The following is a 19,774-nucleotide window of genomic DNA, read 5'->3' on the forward strand; positions in this document are numbered from 1 at the left end:
TTGATGAGACATTTTATATTTAAATATTTTTCATTCATTTTGAGATTTGATTCATTTTGTATGATATTCATTGTATAATTGTAATCCAGTCATATATATGGTGAACCATGTAACTGGAAATTGATTATCGTTTTGAATACATAAAAGAGAGTTTGTATATATGATTTAATCATATACACAATATATATGGACACAATAGTTATTTATGCAACAAGTGCAAAAAGTGAATGTTGATTGCACTCGACGTGTTGTCAAACTCGGCCTAACGGCCTCGTGCGGCACTAGGTGTAGGAAAATGAAAAGCGCAACTTGAATAGATACTTTATTATTAATATCGATTTGCATTGAAACAGGAACTTTTACCTTACGAACAATTCAACTCAAACTTTATTTTTACCCTCAATGTTGAAAGTGAATGAACAATTGGTGACAGCACGTTGAAGTAGAATGACAGATGAGTGCGATAAAAACTTTATTGCACTAGTGCAATAAAGAACTTCTTTTTCCACTAAATATAGTTCAATAAAGTTCTGCTTTTTGCATGAATGTAGAAAAAATGAATTAAATCTCAGAATTAATGAAGATATTTGTCGAAAAGTCAAAAAACTCAATCTTTAAAAAAATAATATTTTTGGAAAACCGGTAACAAGGTGTTTTCGACAAATTTGCTGCTAAAAAACTGCTCTGAAAAATATAAGGTATTCTATTTAAGAAACACCAACTCTCCTCTACAACGGTGATGGATTTCTATGATCTGTTATGAGTATCATTTATACCATAAAAATTAATGTAAAGACAAAAGTTTTACAATTTTTCAAATATCTCGAACTGAAAGCAAGACATAGAGAAATATTTGAAACAATCATTTGACAGAGAGGCCCTGTAATTCGAGAACGAGTCAGGATATTTTTTTTGAATGAGTACACTTTCCGACAACTAGGTCATTATCGTTCTATGATCTGCTCTCTGATATCAGATTATTTCGAAAAAAGATATCGAGGGTCCTTGAAGTCTTATGATTCTCGAGGTCCTTTCAGTGAGCATCGTCTTTGGTACAACCTGTACAGCGAAACGATTGTCATTTAAATAATAAAAAGTAGAAATAGAATTACTGTCATTTAATTTCGATTAAAATGAATTTTCATCGAGTAAACATCGACTCAATCCATAGAGTAATAAACATAGAGAGAGTATACTCAATTTGAACATGTCCCCAACATGGTTAGATGTTAGATTATGTTGTCGGATTGTGATATATTTTCAAATCCACAATTTTGCGTTATCGTTATGAATATATATTATAATGAAATATAATTATTTGAGTGATTCCTGATTGAATATGCAGATTTGAATATTCAAAATGCGATATTTTTCCTAATTGTCGAATTTATAATAGGCAGATTATTTATTAGTTTCTGTATCTACCTGCTGAAATCCAAGGTTTCACAACTATTGCTCTGCTAGTGTCATCGGTTTTTCTCGTCGTTTGGCGCGCTGGAAGTTTGTTTTCTGAATTTCTGATAGATTTAGGTATTTATTGCAATATATTTTGAGCTTATGTGAAACGTTGTTTCACTATGTTACATAGTCCGTTCTTTGTGGAGAAACTCGCGAACTGAGTGAAATATCGTATTACTGATATGTTTTCATTTCCGTGCGCTTCATGTCAAATTTGATATTTCATGTTGGGCACAAAATTTGCTTACTGAAAATGACATATACTCCCTCTATCTATGTTTATAACTCTGAGATTCAATTCACATCATAATTTGAGTGATTTCCGATTAAATATGCAAATTTGAATATTTGGAGTTATTTTCCCTAGTTGTCGAGTTTATATTAAGCAGAATATTTATTATATTCTGTATCTACATGCTGAAATTCAAGGTTTGGCCACTTTTGCTCTCCTAGTGTCATCGGTTTTTCTCGTCGTTTGGCGCGCTGGAAGTTTGTTTTCTGAATTTCTGATAGATTTAGGTATTTATTGCAATATATTTTGAGCTTATGTGAAACGTTGTTTCACTATGTTACATAGTCCGTTCTTTGTGGAGAAACTCGCGAACTGAGTGAAATATCGTATTACTGATATGTTTTCATTTCCGTGCGCTTCATGTCAAATTTGATATTTCATGTTGGGCACAAAATTTGCTTACTGAAAATGACATATACTCCCTCTATCTATGTTTATAACTCTGAGATTCAATTCACATCATAATTTGAGTGATTTCCGATTAAATATGCAAATTTGAATATTTGGAGTTATTTTCCCTAGTTGTCGAGTTTATATTAAGCAGAATATTTATTATATTCTGTATCTACATGCTGAAATTCAAGGTTTGGCCACTTTTGCTCTCCTAGTGTCATCGGTTTTTCTCGTCGTTTGGCGCGCTGGAAGTTTGTTTTCTGAATTTCTGATAGATTTAGGTATTTATTGCAATATATTTTGAGCTTATGTGAAACGTTGTTTCACTATGTTACATAGTCCGTTCTTTGTGGAGAAACTCGCGAACTGAGTGAAATATCGTATTACTGATATGTTTTCATTTCCGTGCGCTTCATGTCAAATTTGATATTTCATGTTGGGCACAAAATTTGCTTACTGAAAATGACATATACTCCCTCTATCTATGTTTATAACTCTGAGATTCAATTCACATCATAATTTGAGTGATTTCCGATTAAATATGCAAATTTGAATATTTGGAGTTATTTTCCCTAGTTGTCGAGTTTATATTAAGCAGAATATTTATTATATTCTGTATCTACATGCTGAAATTCAAGGTTTGGCCACTTTTGCTCTCCTAGTGTCATCGGTTTTTCTCGTCGTTTGGCGCGGTGGAAATTTGTTTTCTGAATTTCTGATAGATTTAGGTATTTATTGCAATATATTTTGAGCTTATGTGAAACGTTGTTTCACTATGTTACATAAGAAGTGCGTTCTTTGAGGAGAAACTCCACTGTGAACTGAGTGAAATATTATATTATTATTATTAGTATTAGTGATTGTTTTCATTTCCGCGTGCTTCATGTCAAATTTGATAATTCATTTTGGGCACAAAATTTGCTCACTGAAAATGACATATACTCCCTCTATTTATGTTTAGATATTACTCTGAGATTCAATTCACTATTTGAATATTTTATTTTTCATATCATGACCTAATGGAATGGGGAAATTACGGTTTCTGAAAAAATTTTACGGATTTCGGAAGAATAATTTTAAGATATAACTTTTTGGTGAAATCCATTATGAGATATTTTAGGAACTTCAGTTGAGTATATTCTTTGATAAAAGAAAAAACTACAGTGTGAACTTCACAGTTCTCTCATGAAAGAATGTAGAGTTGTATAATTTCTAGAATAAATACAGTCGATCGGCATGAAATCCATCAATATATCTAAACGCCTTCGATTTCTGGAAACTTGATAGTTGTCCACCGCCCACCCCCTCGCGCTGTCCCTGTATGCGGTCGTAAACCACCCATCGAACCCAAAAACCGACCTACAAATCACACCATACGATACTTTACGACAATGCGCCCGTCTACCTAGCCAGAGGTGCAAAAGTTGCCACCATATTTCAGAAATTTAATATCTGAAAAAGGGGAGATTTATTCCCATTACCAGATCGCTCGGTGGGCTAGGTTAGGAACGAGCCACGTACCGGGGCCATACGTTATGTTTATTGCCTTCGCGTTATCTGATACGGACTTGGACCTGTTCGATAGGTACCATTCACTGATTTATCGGGGACAGTCGATTGTATCTCAAATTTGTAACACTGTTGTATTGAGAATATGATTTAGGTGCTCGTACCTAGTTCGCTGAGGTGATACATAACTGCATGTCAAAACCATATGTTCCTTTATTTTGAGTTGTAGATGTTAGTATTGGAAACTTTATTGCTGATCATTTCGCCGATCTAATAAATGTTTCGGTTTATAGGGGATAAATGGCTTCGGTAATACCTGTTGACAAGAAGGTGCTCCATTCAACTTTCATAATTTTTCATTGATTTCAATTTTTTCTACGCCAAATTGAAGACGAATTCTTTGGTATTAAAACAAACTTCAGCTACGGACGTGGTGCCTCTTCGACCCCGAAATTCAAATACAGCACTGTTGCTCTAATTTTTACAATATATTACAGACCGCCCTCTCTACCTTCAAGTCATATCATTGTTTAGCAACACAAAAAGATTCAAATGAATCGGTTCGTAGATGTTGATGTTATTGGAACGTTAAATATAGTAGGGGTCAACAGGGAACCACGTCCGTTATTAAGCTACTTTCGAACATGGCAAGTTCTTTCAAAAAATAAAGAAATGGCTCTAAAACATTTAAGTGGAAAAAACAGTGATAACAGTGATAGGTACTACAACTTGGACGGAACTGTAGTTGATTTAGAATGATTTACAATCAGAAAAACCATCTGTACAAAGAAGCCGAAGACCTAAACTCAATATCCTTTTTTGCAATTCATAAAAACACAAAAAAGGAGCAGATACATTTGACGAAAAAAATGCAACCTATACAATTCAAGTAGGGGCACCCAACGTTGGCCCATAGCTATTTTTAATGCGTCAATAGAATTCGTTGGAGTTAATTCTCATATATTACAACACAGCTTTATAGTAGCAAGTCGGCTAACTAGGGCATAACTTCATACTGAACTTGCAAAGCTGCTAGTTGAAGAACACATGAATATAAGACTTTTGAACAACAGAATTACACGTGAGCTGAGAATGAGTTTTAGTAGAATACTTCGAAAACCGTTTATGAAGGATGCAGATGCGGATGCCCAATGTGAATTAAATACGAAGAAGATACCTTCTGTTCCAGAAAAAAATGATAAAAAACGAAAAACAACTATAATATGCCAATGTGCGATAGTTATAGGTACAATTTTTTACGTGCTTCCGATGTTTTCTCTAGTGAGTTAATTGGGAGTAACCTTTATGTAGGTTTTCGTGGAATATTTTTTGAATGGGTGACTTGTTGCATTATACATTGTAATATTATGACTGTTAGAATGGGTGCTGCTTCCTCATCTACATGTAAAATCAATTGAAGGGTTCCTCACGGCTCTGTTATGGGACCGCTTTTATTTCTTTTGTTTATCAATGACCTACCGGATTGAACGGATCTAGGTTTCCTGTCTGCATTTTCTTGGCATGTCGATGGCGATCTAAGCACAGATTCCTGTTAAACTCACAGCGATTATAAATTTTGGAGATTTTTGGTTTTTTATTGCAGATTCGTAATCTACAGTAGAACATACAAAAATTTGTATGATTCGTCCAAATCGAATTTAAATTTTCCTTCAGAACGACCTTAACATTCCATTGATCATTCACATGAAATTCTGACGTTTCCTGCGAGACTATTTTCAGTACATGTAGGTACTGATGTACTTATCATTTGGAAATGGCTAAATTATTTGTTCTTGGTGATTTTTGGTTCATAATACTTCCCATTAATTGAAAAGGATGTATCGATTGAAAGAAAAAAATTTAAATGGATCTCTTCTATTTGGAATCTAGTAGAAATCAAGTCGTCTATTTTTATGCGCAAAACGTTTTCTATCATTTGAACAAATAGTTGGACAATGTACGATTAAAATTTCATGTTTGACAGAACAAATACATTAAAGTCGTTCAGATGGAAAATTCAAATTTTATCACAGAGCAATCGGTGACGAATTGTGAAAAATTTGTTCGTACAAAACTTCTGTATTTTTTGCCGTAGAAAACGGATCAGCTATAAAAAAGGAGTTCCCATTCAAAATTTCAAATGGAAGAGGTAGTAGCATAGATAGACTTCCCCCTCAAAATCATCAAATTTTTATTCGAAACATTTTTCCATAAGACTTTTTTGAGAGATTCAAGTCAACAAGGTATAGTATGAAGAGTTTAGATTTTCCAATGACTGCAATTTGTCAATATTCACTGGAAAAACATAAGATTTTAGTACAGAAAAATGATTCTTTTCCCTTACAAAACTCTATTGAATAAAACTATAATAATAGTTTTTTGTGACGTTAGATCAGAAATTGTTTTCATATGAATATTTGAAAGCAAATTTTCACCATTTGATGATGTGCATATAAAATGTGAATATTTTGTTCCAGTTTCGGCTCAATTTTCTTCTATTAATTTTTTCATAATTCTGAAGAGATAATTATTAAATTTGAAATCGAATTCTATTGCAATGAAGGAATTAATAAACCAACGAAAAATATGGAGAGCATTGACGTGAAGTCAAAAATTCGAGGAGATCATTGCGTTCTTTGCGCCCTTGGAGACCACATAATAGTATATGCTCAACTTGAAATTCTGTATGACAAGTGAAATTTCTATTTCACATTCAATTGTAAAATTTTATCTCGTTCGAATTAGTGGTTTTGAGATTATCAAGAAATAATATTCCCAAAAGTCATATTCACGAAATTTTCGTGATTATAATCTACTCTGAAAAGTACTTTTCGTTCCGTTCGGGAACCCACTGTTTTTGTTTGGGGAACGACTGCTCAAAAAAAAAAAACCGTGAAGGTAAACCCTACAAATTGTTAGTTTCAATATTACTATAATTATACAAAAGATCGAACTGGTTCTCTCCTCATCAAGAAATTATTAATATCAGTGCCTGACTTCGGCCGATACCAAAGAACGCATTAGAACTGAAAACGCAAGCTCATATTTCACCGGCAACTGCATAAATTATTTCAAATGTTTTTAGATTTTCACAGGGACTCATTAATGCCTTCAACGGAATACAAGTTTTATCGTCATCGCACGAAATAGAAATATGCCGTACCAAGAAGGAAGGTATTTCATCGATCAGCTGGCTGATTAATAGTCGTAAATTAGGTAGAGGATCATTTTGAAGGAGGGCTTGAATTGAATTGCTCACAATTTTGTTTGTGTTCAGTTGAAATTATCAGGAAATATTTAGTTAGAAAATTGAAAAGTGATTTTCGAGCAGTATTATGAACCAAGTATTTGAATCCCTACTAATAAAATTTATATCATCGTGAAGGTAATTTCAAGAAAATGAACTTTGTTTCTCAAAGTTTTTCATTTGGACGCACACTTTGAGAGATAATGTGAAATGAAGTCTTAACCTATTGTCTATCATTAAGGATGAAATGGGCGTGGCGTGATCTCTAGTAAGTACCGAGCCATGCTTTCCCATCCTCATTACGTATCTAGACTTGGATTGGGATCATCTGTGGAATATTGAAAGCAACAGACGACTGTTCTTCTTAGAACTTGAAGACCCTAGAACTGTAAATAGGTATATATTTTGTTGAAACTGTATATGAAAATGGTAATTCTTGGATCCATTGCTGGTCCGAACCTCATCCATGGATTTTCCGAACATTTCTCTCATTGAAGAAATAGACAATTCAAAGATCTAATTGGTTTACTCACACCCTTATGTCACCTATCAATTTTTAATAACCATTACAATGTATACGAAACACAAATTTTATGTTCTCATTGATGTAACCTCTATCATGATATGAGCAATTCTTCATATGAAATACTATGTTTTAGTTTATTGCCTATAACAGTTGAAGTAGAGAATTTTCCTCACCTTATGCTTTGTAGCAAGCTACATTTCAAATTAAATATATTCAACTGAAGAAGACAGTTGACAAAAATCTAGGCGTACGCCAATTCGTATCTTCGTGCATGTGTACCCGATGTAGTGAAACTGTCTAATCATTTCTTTTTCTGGTTTCTTTGAATGTATATCGATAATTATCGCAGCGAAATTATTATCATTTTTTTCCGCTATTATATTCGTAAAACCCTCAAAAGGGGTTTTTTTGATTGTGTTCCTGATAAACGCTGAAAGTTTAATTATTACAATGAGAGTCCTTCATCAAAAGGCAGCCCAACATCTTTGTCAATTGTCAGCTTACAAGCCAAAGTACTCGTATTTTACTCTCCTTGCTATTGAAGAACTGTCAGACCAAAGTTCTTATCAACTTCGTTGGAGGAAGATTGGCTCAGTATATAGCTAAGACTTATCTCTTCAAGGAAGTAATTTGTGAATTTGAAAAAATCTTGTACATTTATAAATTTCGGATTCACTTATATGTATTTCCATTTTGTAAAATATTGTATGTCAATTTTTCTGATATTTTAAAGATTCAGATTGTGAAATACTTGTGTAAATGTAAGAGGTGTTTGATCGACCTGGGTTTTTGTCCCTTCCATTTGGTGAATTCAGAGATCAGAACCACGACTCAAAACAAACGACTGTTCTCGGGTATTTTGAGTTGTAACAAAAAGGTTACAGCTTTATACATTTTAGATATCCACTTCTTCATAAACTTTTATTCTTCCACCTCATTTTGACCCAAAAACGATTACCATAAATTAATCGTATTGCTTCATATAAGCATATTCAGAAATAGTATTTCTGAAAAGTTTCGATTGGTGGGCGATCATTAATATAATCGAGTCAGTAAGCAGGTGCAAAACAAAAATTGTTGAACGGAAGTCTCTAACTTCGAAGGCTTTTGGTTTAATTGAATATTGAATTTCCAGAGCGTGTTGCCACGAAGAACGCTGTGAGAAGAATATAATAATAATAATAATAAACTTTATTTAGCACTAGGCTATTGAAAACAATACAAATCTAATCCACTAACTTAATTAAATTCTTCATAAATATAACTCATTAAACATTTTTTGAATTCTCTATAATTATTAGAATATTTGATTTTTTCAGGTAGTTTATTGAAAATAACTAATCCCCTGCTAAATGTAGATTTATTCATTAATGTAGTATTAACTTTTTCTATGTGAAAATCATCTCGACGTCGTGTATTATAATTATGTATCTCATTAGCAAATTTTAGGTTTTCACTCAAATATTCAGGTAACATTTTATTCCTTGCTTTGAATATTAAATCTAATGTACTATAAATAATCCTCTGATTGACACTCATCAATTTCAAACAATTTAACATATTTCTTATGGGAGTTCTTTTATTACATTTCAAAATAATTCTCATACCTCTATTTTGCTCTATGTTAAATTGAACATACTATCAGTTACCTTGACCGAAGAAAATGATGAAGATAATTAATAGTGATGCCAATATCTCCCTAAATATTCCAACAGAACATAAGTAGAAAATATCGCAAGAATACCAATGAAACAATAATAAGATCAAAGCCTCCCATTTCAAATGAATGAATTGGGTATCCTAAGCCTTTTTGTCGTCCATTAACATTTATAGATCTTTTATATGTACATAACATTTGCCTATTTGAGTTCGCACTTGCGACTGCCAACGTTCCAACCGCCAGCACTTAGTTCTGCAAGTTATAACAATCAATCCTCTGCGAGTACAAGAAAGCACCGCGCTAATGTAGCGGCCATCGCCTCAGACAGACGACCATCAAATCTGCAATCGATCCCGAGCCAGTCTACTCGCTGAATAAGGAGCAAAACAACAAACCCAGGTCGGAAATTACCTTTAATGCATTCCAACCGATCGGAGAGCCAGGCTCTTCTTCTCGGTGCGAGCTTTCAGTCGCACACCTAATAAATCGAAGGAGGCCGTGGCTTTAGCGCTCAGACAATGACATATGAGTCAATAAGCCGGCGATGTTCGAGTGGGCCATGACCGATCGTCAGCTGTTCCCCGCGGCGAGCTCACGCAGAGCCAGCTCTAATCGAAGATCTGTTATCTGACAACCTTCCGATACACAGCGTCATTTTTGATAGAGACACATGGCCCTCTTCGTTCGTTATAGGTATCGCGTGATTTATATCTGCGATTGGGAGGAATTCTTGTTTTTGACGCCTCCGCGAAAAAGGACGAGGCATATCGCGGACTTTTCGAGAGAGATAGTCTGACATCTTCAATTCTTCGACCAAGAAGCCTCAACGTTTTTGAATTGTGTTACATACTCTCCAATACGGTCTCTAGTTATCGATGTATCACTGAAACAAAGTATTTGCATTAGTGTTAATTTTAATCAGTTGACCAGAAATAGATTCCTCCCACTTGAATCCGAAAATGTTCTTATGAGGAGAGTCCATTAACTCATTGGCAATATTTGTAATATTTTTCATGTAATATAATAAAGCCTAATGCTTGACCATTAGCTAAGTGTGATCTGATTGATAGCCAGTAACTACAGTTGGGCATTTGTAAGCAAAAGAAACGACGATCGGCCTGGAATGATGAACTTCCACAAAGATCTCTCAACAATCCTCTCATGCAAATATACACACATCGTGAGAAGTCTTGCTCCCCCTAGATTTCTCAAGAAATAAAGAATGTTCTGGAAATGAGAATATAATATTTTCCTCTATTTCAACTGCAATATATTTCATAGAAAATATTTGTTTGTTACTCTTTGCTTTATGCATTATGAGACAAAATAGGAAAAATGAGAAAAAAATCTGAATTTATCCATTATTTTTTTGTTTAATTATAGTTATTCCACATATGAATCCAAATTCGATAGTCCGTATCACCACCTTCTTCCAATCAACTGCCCAATACGCCTAGGCATCCCACGAATCAAGTCATTACTGAAATTTTCAGGCCTATCGTTCCATTCTTCCTGAAAGGCTAAACTCAATTTTTGAGAAGTGGAAGGTGAGTTTAGGCGATTGGATATTACTCTCCCTAAGTAATCCCAAACGTGCTCAATTGGATTCAGGTCTGATGAGTTTGCTGGTCAGTTCATTCTCTGGATATTTTTCTTTTAAAAAATGTTTTGAACCCTTGGTGTGCAGTATGGTGGGGCGATATTATCCTGATAAATGAAATTATCCCCAAATTCGTTGAGCAGAGGAACAATAATTGGTTCGAAAGGGATAGTAAAGGCACAAGTTCCCGGGCGAGATTGAGTAGCTCTAGTAGGCCTGGACATCTCCAAACCCTTTTACGTCGACTTTCACTTTGTAAACCGAAACAAGACTTGTCCGTGAAAAGTAGGTTGCGCCATTGTCTCACCACTAGTCTACCTGCATCTGTAGACTAGTGGTGGGAGTGAAGGGATTACAACAGATACGACTAAGGTTCAAACCCCGATACCCTCATACGAAATCGAAAAAAGTATAAAATGAATTTAAAGTAAAGTAAGGTTAATTTATTGATCCAACGATTGCATAATACAATATAGGATAAGTCGAAATGAACAACAAAAAAATATGGTGCGTACAAGTCCAGAGAGACCAAGTTTGGCAAACAGTTCTTCTCAGAACCAAACAATCGGTCCTTTTCAGGACCACCACCCTAAAGGCGGCAGGCGAATTCTTGCCGAAACGTCGAAAATATCCAACCGTACAGATGATGTTAATAACCCAACAAACTATGTAACAAATTTTGGTTCGTAGGGAAACATTGTATATGGCTGATTCCAATCAATTTGTATAAACGCTCTGAGCATGATGATAGCAACCTTTGAAATCTCAAGAAGGAAGGGGGTTGAGTGACACCTTATTTCAAACGTAATTCCATGGCCCCTTCAGAAAAGCTATACAATTGTTTGTTAGAAGCAAACAGTAACACTTTTAGAAAAGAGGAGCTTACCAACAATTATTCATTCATTTTTGGATTTTCTGGGCTCCAAATCTAACAATTCTGCTTATTAGCCATTCGACGTGGAAATGGACCTAACCCCTGAAGATAATTTTTCGATGAGTATCCCGATCATTTTGATGAATTTTCAAGGACCCAATCAGCAAAAATATGACGGATTATTGACCGGCTTCTGTACTTGTGTAAACTTTAAAAGCCTTAAAACCTATAGATTATTTATACAGGGTGGCCATTTGAAAACGAAACAGACGAGATTACAGACGAAATAAAGTTTTTCGATAGAAATGCTCGGACAGGTCGATTTCTGTTTCGAGGGGGACAACTTAAGATGTAGGTTACGGACGCATAGCGCTTCAACCCTTGCTGCTACAACCCCCACCCCCAATTTTTGAATAGGGAAAATTCAATTTAAAGGTATTTTTATACTGATTTCAGCACAGTAATTGTTTTTTCATTTTATGCATTAGTTCTCGAAATATTCATGCGTTAGTTAGTTAGGAAGGAAGCCACAGTCATGGCTGTTTTGAAGCTCAAAATGTCGATTTTTCACAAAACACTACAAGTGCCATGAAAACACCACTTCATTTTCAAATACTTAGTTAAGAATATTTTGAGAACTAATGCATAAAATGAAAAAATAATTACTGTGCTGAAATCAGTATAAAAATACCTTTCAAATGAGGTATCACTCACCCCATCTTCCCTATTCAAAATTTGGGGGTGACGGTTGTAGTAGCAAGGGTTGAAGCGCTATGCGTCCGTAACCTATATCTTAAGTTGTCCTCCTCGAAACAGAAATCGACCTGTCCAAGAATTTCTATCGAAAAACTTTATTTCGTCTGTAATCTCGTCTGTTTCGTTTTCAAATGGCCACCCTGTATAATATACAATATACGGTGAAATGTCATTTGTGGAATGCCTTATGCCCAAGATCCCACTTCAAGCTTCAGCAGCATTATTCTCAGTTGCTATAGAACGACACACATAATTCAAATTCTTGACATCACTAACTTGACCCAACAGCTCGAATTCATTCACCTGTTGCACTATTGTCGCCTGAGAAGGTGCTCCATGACGACAAAAAGTGCATTAGTTTTGCGAAATGCTACTGCAGAGTTTTTACTAAATTTCATTAATTTCGATGCTTCGTTTTCCATTTTTAGTAATGGCGTAGTTTACTTGTCAAATGTCAAAAAATGACAGCTTCGAAAGTGACAACTGCCCAGATAGCGGGTTATTCAAATTAAAATCTCTTATTGGAAAACACTTTCATTTAAATGAAGATAATCAATAAATAAGTCTTTTGGTAAGTACCTATGCCCAACACAGATCACCTCTCTCACTGATATCCAGTACTCCTGCAACTCCTCAACATCTTCATCTCTCCGAGCAACCTACAACCAAATTTCAATACCCGTTGGATGACCAAGCCAGCCACCATAGCACACAAGAAGACGCCTCACATCCCCCGGGCTGGAACAAAACCCACCCCCTCTCAGCTCATACAAGACCGATTATCCGAGATCGTTTGATTTCAAACCAGCGCGAAATTTGCGTGTGGCAGCCGGCTAATTCGCCGGGCCCGACATCTAGGGAGGGGGGGAAGGCCTCTCAGCAAGGCCGGATTACCGTAGAAACAATAATTATTGCGGAATCAGAAGGCGCCAATACGCCCCGGGCCGGCCAGTGAATCAGACTACAAAGGAAACGTGGGTCCGGCAAAGGCCAGGAAATTTGACAGGGAGGTCAAAGGTCGGCCGCGGGCGTCTTCGTTTACTGTTTACCCGGAGAGGACGCGCCCGTATCACTTGGAGGTGCATTCCTTTTGATGATATACGCGGCCACGGATCTAACGGCTTGATTGGTGCTGGTTGATTGGGGTGACTTGGAGTATATGTGGTTGGTGTCTTAAGGTTCGGAAGTTGCTTCTGGATCCTGTTGGGTTCGGTGTTTTCGTTTGGTTTCAATTCTGAAATGAAAGACTGTAGATGTAACACAATGTGATGTGTTTTATCTGATATCTCCTATGGATTGTACCTATAAATTTTAGTTGACTCACATGTACCCTAATAGCTGTCATTCATAGCTCACTACATAGTGAGAAGATCAACAATATATGTGTTATATTCTGATCGGTAAATTCAAATATCTATTATATCGAAACCTTAAGGGATCGAATCTGGAGAAAAAAGGTATAAAACGTTTTAATTTCATGATTGTTGGTCTTATCCTTTTCAAATTGAGTGTTTGATTTGAAACCTGTGAAATTCTAAAGTTGTATTCCCTAATGAGAATTATTATAGAGCATCAATTTTGATCGAAACAGCTTACACAAAAAGAAAAAAACACACTAACGATACAGTGTTTTTACCTTTAGCAGTGTTGAGAGGTTAGGCAGTGAGAAAAACAAATGGAAAAAGAATCTTTTTTTGCATTGGTAGTCGGAAGCTGGGATCATAATAGCGAACCCTAACAGCCATAATATCCATAATCTCAAACTGTGGCAGAAAAGTAGAAAAAATTAATAAAGACATATTGTTTAGAGCATCTCAACGTTCTACTAATTTCCACTTCTGCACCAAGTGCACGAAGTGTACATAGGATTCTCAATTCTTTATCAATTTGAGTATTCATCACCAGATAGCCTTACTGAATACTCCACTTCACATCAGCTTTCTTGAAAATTTCTCTTTTGGAGGCCACTGAACTTCTTGCATGAGAATACAGAGGAAGCGTTGGATTTGTTTATCCATATATTTAAAGGAAGATCTGATTGGTGTGCGTATGCAACAGAGATTATATTGGTATTCTTGGTCAGCCCGAAATTCTAATTAAATATTGAAATTGTCATTCTAAGCTTATTTAAGGCTTAATTTTTAATGATTCTATTGAAGCTAACTGTATGCTGCTTAACTGTAGGGAAAAGGAATCCATTATTCATCCAATAGATGTTTTTAGTTATTTGTCTCTCCCGTTGTATAAGTCCGATCGGGTTTCATAAGATGGCGTTAGAAATATTAGATTTCGTACTACAAAACCTTACCTGATAGTTTCGTGATTAGTTGACTCAGTTTAGTTTGAGCGCGTGATACAGATGAATATTTCACAGTTTTTTTCGATAAAAGCGAAAGAGAATCTGATTATAATCCTGATACAGTAAAAGCAAATCATGCACAATTTTAGTTTCGTTAATTCCGTTTCGGTAATTTCGATGTCAAAAATGCACCACGCACTGGAACTCCAATTGTCGAAAATGTCGATAATATCACGGACATTGTCGAGTCCGAACGACATGTTTAAGCACAGTTTCGATTTCCCATGAGCCTAAGATTGCTCAAAAAACCTTTTGAAGCATTTGCATAAGGCTGGTCTCAAGAAGAAGCTCGATGTATGATTACCACATGAGTTAACGCGAAAAACCTTGTGAACCGAATTTCCATCTGCGAATCGATGCTGAATCGCAACAAAATCGACTCATTGTTGAAGCGGTTGTTGACTGGTGATGAGAGGTGGATCACTTGCGACAACGTCAAGCAAAAAAGGTTGTGGTCGATACGCGGTGAGTCGGCCGAAACGGTGGCCAAGCTAGGATTGACGGCTAAGAAGGTTAGCTGAGTGTTTATTGGGATTGGCAGGGAATTATCTTCAATGAGCAGCTCCCCTACGGCATAACTGTTAACTCGGAACTGTACTGTCAACAATTGGACCATCTGAAGGAAGAAATTATCCAGAAGCTGCCATCTTTGGCCAATAGAAGAGGAATAGTGTTACACCAAGATAACGCCAGGCCAAACACATCTATTGTGACTCGTCAGATGCTCCGGGACCTTGGTTTGGAGGTCTTTATGCATCCACCGTTTAGTCTTGACTTAGCGCAAAGTGATAACCGTCTGTTCTTTATAGCCAACAATTTTTCAGTTGAGAAATTCGTCACAACAGTGACTTGTGAATATTGACTGTCTCAATTTTTTGCCAATAGGGACGAGAGCTTCTATAAAAGAAAGACATAATGATATCTTTTCAAATGGCAATAAGTTATTGAACAATCCAGCACATATTTGACCTATATCAGATCATTCTTACTATGGTAATCAAATCCTTGTTTATCATGCGAAAATAATGAAATTCTTGTTACTACACCTTATACCACAATCGTGTTGCAAGTATTTTTTATTTTTACTGTTCACTGCTCGTCTGAAACCTCGGCAATCGTTTCTGCGTTAGAGCCAAATTTTTGTCGATGGAGCTGAGTCTGAATAAGACACCCGCACAGTGGTAAAGGAATTATGTTCCATCAGAACAACGCCGGGCTACACACATAACATAAAAGATAGTGATTCGCCAGAAGCTCCAGAGCTTGGTTGAGAGGTTTTTATGCATCTACCTTTAAGTCTGGACATGACACAAAGTGATAACCGTCTGTTCTCTATAGCCAACAATTTTGCTGGTGAAAAATTGGCTACAACTGAGGCTTGTGAAGATCGGCTGTCTCAAATTTTTGCCAATAGAGACGAGGGCTTTTATGAGAGAGGCATAATGATATTACCTTCAAATTATGGAACAAAACGACTCATATTTGACCTCAGTCGGATTATTCTAACTTTGGTTATTACAGCCTTGTTCTTCATGTAAAAAAGTGGAACAATTTAAACCACAATCATGTTTCAAGTAATTTTTATCTTTACTGTTCACTGCACGTCTAAAATCCAGAACATTCCTGCAGAGCACCCACAATTCCAATCCGCGAAAAACCAACAAAGCCTCATTTTGCGACGCTCGTTTCTTAGAAAAACCTCCGCAGCGAGCGAAATCAATACCACCGCTTCCAGGGTACCACTCCATCCGACAACGCTTCTACGAAACGATTTAAATCGACAAAGAGCCAATCTTCGACGACAATCCCGATAGTTTCAATACTGTGGAGGGCTCTAGTAATAGACAACCAATGATTTCCACCGATGAGCGTCGGCGATCACGTAGCGCCTTTGATGTTCTGATTGAAAATCGCCGCCGCTCCTCTGGTAGCACGCGGCGTTCGACAGAAGGTCGCGGAAAAGATGGTACTCCCGAGAACTGTCACGCTGGGCTCCTCTTTCGGGGTGAGAGAATAAGACGAGGTACCTACAATGGGGTTATTCTTGCGTTGGAACATGCTGGGAGACTGATAGTTCGGATCTAATCGTGGAATTGAGGTTATTATTGCGGGATTATTAGATATCGATGACGATAGTAAATATTAATAGCGATTATAAAAGATCGATCTGATGGGTTGGGATGGTATGGCCTGTTCAATAATGTGAGACGCCATGCTGATTATTGCTTTCGAATTGATTGAGTTTTTTGTGGTTCGTGGTCCAATTTGATTGAAAATGATTCGAACGAAACGCAGATCTTCCAGCGGTTCAACAAAGGAAAATATTATATTCACACTCCAATAGGATCCGATATCTGTTATTCAACTGCTAGGAATAACTGAAACAAAATAAAATAATAATTGTTATTGGATCTCACTGTTTCTTGATCTCAAGCGAACTTATTTCCAGTACAAGAATTTTTTTCTTAGTTATGTTGCACTAAATCTTGTTTTTTCGAGAAGGATCGTGGATATACATGTAACGGGTGTTTTTTTCGAGGTATATAATTGTAAGTTGGCATTACTGTTCAAGATGGCAACCGATTTAAAAGCTGTCGAGTGATTTATTGTTAGTTTGGTTTGGCAATTCATCATGAATAGACACACGTCTGAACAACGCTTGCAAATAGTGAAATTTCATTTCGAAAATAATGGTTCTATGCGGAATAGGTATCGCGCACTACGTCCATTTTATCGTCGACAAAATCATTCATCAGAGCAGTTAATTCGATTGACCATGGAACGTTTTCGCACCACGTTTACTCTTATTGATAACTCGCATCCCCAGAGACGCCGTACGGTGCATACAGAAGAAGCTATTGCTGCTGTAGAGCGTAGCATTGAGGAAGACCCGAATGAGTCTATCCGCCATCGAGCACAGGAATTGAATCTGTGTCCATCCACTTTATGGAAGATTTTGCGAAAGGATCTTGGTTTGGGTGCTTACAAAATCCAATTCGTGCAAGAATTGAAGCCAAACGATCATCAAGTAAGGCGTAGATTCGTCGAATGGGCCAAAATTGAGATTGCCGTTGTTCTCGATTTTCATGAGCGAATTTTGTTCAGCAATGAAGCGCACTTCTGGTTGAATGGCTACGTCAACAAAAAAAACTGCCGCATTTGGAGTGGAGCTAATCCTCAAGTGTATGTCGAAACACCGTTACATCCAAAAAAACTGACTGTTTGGTACGCTTTATGGGCTGGTGGAATCACTGGTCCGTACTTCTTCAAAAACGATGATGGCCAGAACGTTACAGTCAATGGTGATCGGTATAGAGCCATGATTACAATTTTTTTCATTTCTGAATTGAACAACCATGATGTCCAGGAGCTGTGATTCCAACAAGACGGCGCAACATGTCACACAGCTCGTGCCACAATCGATTTATTGAAAGACACTTTTGGTGACCGCCTAACTCACGTTTTGGACCTGTGAATTGGCCTCCAAGATCTTGTGATTTAACACCGCTAGACTACTTTCTGTGGGGCTATGTAAAGTCATTGGTCAATGCGGATAAGCCACAAACCCTTGACCATTTGGAAGACAACATTCGCCGTGGTATTGCCGATATACGGCCACAAATGTTGGAAGAAGTCATCGAAAATTGGATGTCCAGATTGGACTACATCCGAGATAGTCGTGGCGGTCATATGCCAGAAATCACATTTAAAATGTTATGCCACAAGATTATCTTGCGGATAAATAAAATTCATGTCAATCGAATAATCCATCGTTGTTTTATTGCAATTTAAAGTTCTGTAGCTCTAAAAAAAACACCCTTTACATGTATATCCTAATAAGTCTTGTAAAATATAAATTAATATTGCCTACCAGCCTACCTATACCAAACATTGTTTATGTATCCGACTTCAATACCTAATCACATTAACTAGAAAGTGTAAATTAATAATTGAATGTATATTTTTCTGCATTATTGTTTTGCTTCAACTTTATTGAACCTATTTTAAAATTTTTATCTTTTATTAATTCAATGCACTTTATTTAGCCATTGTGTGATATAAACCATTACCACTTCATCGAAGACGGGTAACAAGACTATACATTACACTGGAAAAGTGCTATCAGCGTATTTTGAAGGACAAAGGATTATACCAAAATATGAGGAGATGAGTTCTCGATAATCAAACACTTTTAATAAGAGTTGTGAAAAGGTTCTTGAGGGTATTATTATAAGCAAGGAAAAAGAATCATATAGGACTTGGCCCAAGGAGAAGTGCTAACCGTAGACACGTGTTTCGGGCTTTCAGCCCTCATCGGTTCGATGAAAGTGTGTTACATGAGCAACACTTGAAGGAAAACAACAAACGGCGGAGAAGCCAGCAGTCCATTACCCAATGGATTTTCGGGCAACAACCAACATCACCACGTGGGAAGCCATAGCTACCTGCGTGGAAATCTAGTCCTAGTAATGATATGTGAAAAGGTTATCGAGTGTATTATAATGAGCAAGGAAAAAAAATATTGGATATGCCCTCAGGAGAAGTGCTAACCATAGCAGGTAACTATAGCTTCCCACGTGGTGATGTTGGTTGTTGCCCGAAAACCCATTGGGTCTTCCTGTGGAAACCACAAATGGACTGCTGGCTTCTGTTGTAGGCTCCGCCGCTTGTTGTTTTCCTTCAAGTGTTGCTCATCTAACACTCTTTCACTGTACTGATGCGTGCCGAAAGCCCGAAACACGTGTCTACGGTTAGCACTTCTCCTGAGGGCATGTCCAATATTCTTTTTCCTTGTTTTCCATGAGAGGTTTTATTTTAATATTGAAAAAAATGGGTATATCATGAGAGAAATCAATGGATGTTCATTCTATTGCATATCACATTAACTATGGAAAACGTTATCAGTCAAATGGCCGCCACGAGTACAGTTGCAGCAATGAGTTGAATAATAACCGTCTTTAGCAGGCGGAAGTTTAGCTAATGATATTCTTACACTTTCACAATTACAAGATATCGGTGGCCAATTGTGATCACCTATTCCAAAAATAACATGACCCATAATAGTTATTATACAAGTGCAGAAGGCATTGGTATTCTTCC

This window comes from Harmonia axyridis, chromosome 3 (genome assembly GCF_914767665.1).
Source record: "Harmonia axyridis chromosome 3, icHarAxyr1.1, whole genome shotgun sequence".
Classification (NCBI taxonomy): domain Eukaryota; kingdom Metazoa; phylum Arthropoda; class Insecta; order Coleoptera; family Coccinellidae; genus Harmonia; species Harmonia axyridis.